We start from the raw sequence: 5,739 nt of genomic DNA, 5'->3' as shown, positions 1-5,739 counted from the left end.
TGCACTTGTGAAGGTGTTTGTCAGGTCTTCCATGAGCCAATGTAAACCGTTCAGTGAGAAGGATGAGTTTTCTAAACTGAGTCTCACAGGCCCCAGATCTGGTTCAGGAAATGGAGCAGATTACACTGACAAGAACAAAGGGAAGAGAGAAACAGAAAAGGAGGCAGAGGGAATGAGCCCTCCTGCCTTGAGCAGCAGCAAGCTGTCACATTTATCTGACTGCAAGGCATCAAAACTGAATCATAGAATCACAGAATGGTTTAGGTTGGAAAGGACCTTGAAGATCATCAAGTTCCAACGCCCCTGCCATGGGCAGGGACACCTCCCACTAGACCAGGTTGCCCAAGGCCACGTCCAGCCTGGTTTTGGAAGTGTTTATCTATTCCAAAGGCTTGGTGAGATAATGTCCTGCTCCTAGCACTGTAGACTTGCGAGCTAGAAGATGTGCAAGTAACCACACTAGTTTTACTGAGACCCCTCACATGCTTGACATTAAGCATGCACCTACATTGTCACATTGACGCTCATTCTCTCAGAACAAAGTCCTTAATCGAAGGGTGGGAATACAACAGTGCTGCCAGCAGACTGCCGCTGCCAGTTCACAGTTCTGACACGCATTTGTTCACATCAGCTATTGAATAAGCTGCCCCAAAATTTCAACACATAATTTGAAATCAAGATGATCCAAGAAACTTATAACTGCTTGTGGATATATAGTAGAAGAAACGGACTATACATTACCTTTGAACTTGATTATATGCCTGACACACCAACTGAAATTGCCAAGAGTCTATAATTATATCTATATTTTATCCTTTTCAAGAATAATTTATTATATAAATTTCTTAGAAGTATATATTCTTGCTATTGTGAACCTTGAAACTGTAGTTAAAAAAAAAACAACAAACAAAAAAAAACCAACCAACCCCCCCCCCAAAAACAGCTGATAGTTGCTTTTGATTCTCCCTCTAAATCAAAATCAACATGGCCAACTTTAATCTTCAAATTCATTTTGGAAAGAATATGTACTCCTTCTATTTACTGATAGCTTTGCAGAGCACCAGTCTACCTAGAGATGACATGGATATAGAGGAACAACAGATGATAGTTGGAAATCGATCTTTAAAAGTACATCTTAACAGTATATTCCATATTTCTGCTTCCACCAACACTTCCAATTTTAAAAGATGCTAGGTCTCAATCTTCATTGCCCTGCTGTTTTTCAGGTTTTCTGTGTTGCCAAAAAGATTCTGCCAAATACCACAGCAAGAAGTACCAGGATAAATGTGCAGAAATGCAAAAACCAGAATTTTTTTCTCCACTGCTTTATATTTCCTATTGTCAAATGCAGCTCTGCAAGCTACCCGAAGAGTGATCAGGTGAGAATTCTCCACTCTCATCAGGAGGGGAGGTTTAACACCTCCTTTCAACAGTGACTGTGCTCTGCAAAACAGTGGAGAGGAGGGTTATTTATGTGTTCTTGTACAAGCGAACATAAACAAGTGGATGCTCTAGCAAACCGACAATAGACTACTAACAAAGGGCCAGATGCTCTTATCCTCTTTCAAGGGTGAAGAGGGACAAAATGAGTAAATATTTATATTATCATAGTGGCATGTAACTGGAGCTCAGTTGTGGAGGAAACAGTGATTTACCAGCATGTTCCTCCTCTCTTGGGAATCCACGTAAACCAAGCAAAAGTTCAGCAGTGAGAAAAAAAAATTCTGACAGAAGGACTAAGCCAGATGAGAGAGCTACAGGTTTTCAGGATGTACTTTTCTCTGGGCTCAGAAGATAACTAGCAAAGAACCATGTTTTCCTGGGCAAGAGTCACCACAGATGAATATGAAAGGTCTACCTGAGCACATGAGAGAAGTGTATGTGCATCTGGCACAGCCTCAGCCACAGCACCTCAGAAATCTTCTCTCCTAGGGCCTTGAGCTAAAGCTCTGCATTCAAGACCTCTCTCTGCAAGGTGACTCCAGCCAGAACATCCTTAGCTATTGTGTCACTGGCTGCTCATGCTGTAACGCCACTAAGGCCAGCCTTCCTCCAAAGGGCACTTGGCAGGCTACAGTGTGTAGATCATTCCTCGTATACTGTTTTTTTTCAGCTTGTCCACCCTTCTTCCACAATTACTTAAAGTCAATGGCGATCAATTCTCCTACACTGAGCACCTGAACAAGGCTTGTAACCATCCAGCGCTTGGACCCTTGCATCTTCCCCACTGAAAGATCACAGAAAGTTAATTTTGCACAAGAACTTACGATAAAATATTCTGTATTTTGGACATATTTTTGATCCTAATGGATGCTTGCCTTTGAGACTCTTTGGAATGTGACTGTAGGCTATTTATGTCTATGTTGTGCTTGATCTCTGTCCCAGGGCCTTAATATGTCCATAATTCATTTAGGTGAATGTTAAAATTGCCCCCAGCCAATGGAGGGCAATTGAGCCACACTCTCTGCAGGAACTGAGAGAAGAACAAAGATGCTTTTTGGATGACAAGTTGTCATCTCTTCAGTGCACCTCTGGAGTAAAAAGAAGGCAAACAAAATGTTTTATCTGATGCTTGTCCTGTCCTTTGTGGATAAGAAGTTGAGACACCACCATGAGACACAGAGAAAGAGCTCATCGTGTGTCGGTGGAGTGCTGGGGAAAGCACACTCATAGCTGGAGTGGTTAAGATCCCAGGATAATCTCTGAAAAGCAGTCACAAGTGACAACACAGGCTCTTGCGCATTTCCTACACTACTGTGAAAAATACCAGTGGCAATCATGGGGGTAAACTGGCAGTGATGACAGGAATGGCAGAAGGCGGCAAGCACTCAAAATGTGGTGCCATATATAATGAAGAATAGCCCCAGATACACTTTAAATGCTTAGCAAGAGTTTCAGTTGCCTAGTTTTGTCGCGTAGCTGTAGAGGTTACACTGTACGGTGATGGGAAAACGATTCTCCATCATGCCCAGCTCACTGCGGAGCACTTAAAGCACAGGCCCAGGTGTGAACTCACTCTGAGAGGTAAAAACAAAGCCGCATTATGTAATAAGATTTAATGATTATTTGAATCTCTTTTTCCATCCCTGTGGAGCATTGATTTAACCTTCCTTGTTTTGTTCTCGGAATATTGCTAAAACAAGTAATCATGTTCTGAAATTAATCAGGATCATTTTTTGTATAACCCTGTATGAGCGTTTTGACTTTTGCTTTCTCTCTTCAATAAAGGAACACTAACAGAACTGATATCTTTGCTAGGAACTGCAAAATATTTGCAAAATGTTCAGATTGCATGGCCATAGGGAACAAACGCGTAAGCTATTATGTGCATAGCCTGGGGTTCAACCATTATTTTCTCTCAGAGGAAAACAAAAGCAGACCTTTTAAAGCCACCACTAAGGAGATTTCTATTTAGAGAATATGCAATAACTCATATTGAGACAAGATTTTAATCTCAGCAAAGCTTTGGATAATCTGCTGGCACCTGTGTTTGCTGCTCTTCCACCCCATTGCACTGCTCAGACTGAGGGCCAAAGGCCGGATCCTGCAAGTGCGTTTGTGCTTACGTGAGGGAGAGTCTCGGCAGGAGAGAGGCAAACGTTTTTAAGCATCTGCCCCCAAAAGTGTCATCTATGAGGAAACGAAACCCATTTCATCATCTTTTATATTCCTTTGGAGCCCTTTATTCTTTTTGCCAAGCATTGCGCTAGTCAATATTATTTGTTGCGGTACATATCATACCGATATATTACGTTGACTTGCTTGAGGAAAAGGTGTGAAGTACGGACAACTCTGTCTGAAGGAAAAAGGTAGAAAGGTATTATCTAGGATGATTTTTTAAAGGATTGGGAAAGGTTTTTCAGATGTAGTTCTAAGCTATCAGACACATAAGCCTGTGTGTGCTCTGGAGAGATTTTTCTACTGGTTTCACAATTCGAGCAAGCAGGGGACATTTTTGGTACTCTGTAGATACCATTACAGATACTGTGGAGTCTTGTTGCTGCTGAGGCCTCTGTGCCTGACTAAGATATGAACTCCAGTTAATAAGTGTCACGTTTGTAAGAGTTCAGTCTCTGCAGCTCAAGACAAGAGAAAGAAATGCAAAAAAAAAAATACATGGGTTTATGTATGATAATTTGGGCATGCAGTGAGTGATGCTGTAAAAGGAGATCTTGTGGCTGGGCATAGGGAGGAAAAGAAAAAATCTACATCTGATGTATCTTACATAGGTTTCATCCCCTTAAAAGCGAGCATTATTCATTTGAAAGCGTTAAAAATAACATCAGCTTTCTCTCCTCCTTTGATTCTGTGATTCATGCTTCCCATTTTAAAGTCTACACCCTGCGAAGAGGAGTGCATTACCAAGGAAAGGAACGAGGCTTGCCAGGGACAGAAGGTAATTTCCCGTAGCAGGTGCGTACAGCAGGTGGTACGCAGTGTACCTGCAACGAAAAGGTAGATTTAGGCTAAGATTTTATTTAATATGGAAAACTTATTGCATCCTGAGCCACTACTGGGGACGTGCCAAAAATTGTGTCTGCAGCATGATTTATTACGTGAAAATACCACCGAACTAATCAGTGGAGTTACTAATTAATACAAATCTGCATTTTTGCATAAGCAATTAGTGCAAAGAGAGTGCAATGAAAGAGGAAGTTTGACTCATTTAATCTCAGTGTCTATTCAAGCGGAAAGACCCACTAGGGCAAGGCACTAGGATCTACATTTGGATTTTTTTTTTCCTTTTGATTAGTTAAAGGAACTAAAAGGTCAAATTATCAATATTTAATTCAAATGGAAATGCATTTGTTCAAGAGGAAAGAAAACACTTTATTTAAACAAGGTGGGACTCTGGGGGTAAATGCCTGGATCAAAAATAATTAGATTTTGCAGTTATAACAGCATCTAAATCCCGTCTGATAAGAATCCTTTTTCCTAATAACAGAGGTGGTTTGACACCGATAGCAAAGACTGCTGATGTTATTTAAACTCTAGCTCAGGCGGTAGCTGGCCTACCAATACAATTTAGACATTTGCTTTAATGGTACGTACTTCTCTGATTTGGTTTTTTTTTTAATCAATTTGAATTATATTTTAAATCTATCGTGATTTCATAATTGTGTGCACTTGACTAAAAGAGTCATTTAAAAAGCTGATAATTAAACCTTGGTGGTGATGTATTTTCCATTAACTAAATAGAAGTTTACATTTATAGAATTAAAACAACAGCATTTATCTAACGGGGAAAGGCTCAATAAAATTAATACACTGAGTCTGAAGGGGGAAAAAAAAGAGCAGAAAAGGCACCTTAATCATTTGTACCAATTTCGAGCCCAGCTGTACGTGTATCCTAAAGGGTAGCCTGTGTGATGCAGGCACTCCCCAACCCCAAACAGGTACCAGAGAGGTGTTTTAAAGTGCTATTCACCCCCCGTGATTTCCGAGCTGATGGTTGCTCGGAGCGTTCCTCTCGCGTCCCGGTCGGTCCCCTCCTCTCGCCGCAGCGAGGGACGAGCGGGGGAGACGGGGCGATGGGCCCGGGCGGGCAAACCCCAGCTGGCCCTCACCGAGCCCCGGCCCCGCGGTGGGATGGGATGGGATGGGATGGGATGGGATGGGATGGGATGGGATGGGATGGGCCGAGCAGGGACGGGGCGAGCGGGTAGGGACGCTTTCCCTTCTTTTTTTTTTTTTTTTTTTTTTTTTTTTAGGATAACCCCGGGGCTTTGTGGGGGGGCC

Source organism: Charadrius vociferus, unplaced genomic scaffold, assembly GCF_000708025.1.
Source record: "Charadrius vociferus isolate BGI_N301 unplaced genomic scaffold, ASM70802v2 scaffold315, whole genome shotgun sequence".
NCBI lineage: Eukaryota > Metazoa > Chordata > Aves > Charadriiformes > Charadriidae > Charadrius > Charadrius vociferus.
This window is presented reverse-complemented; position numbering follows the sequence as displayed.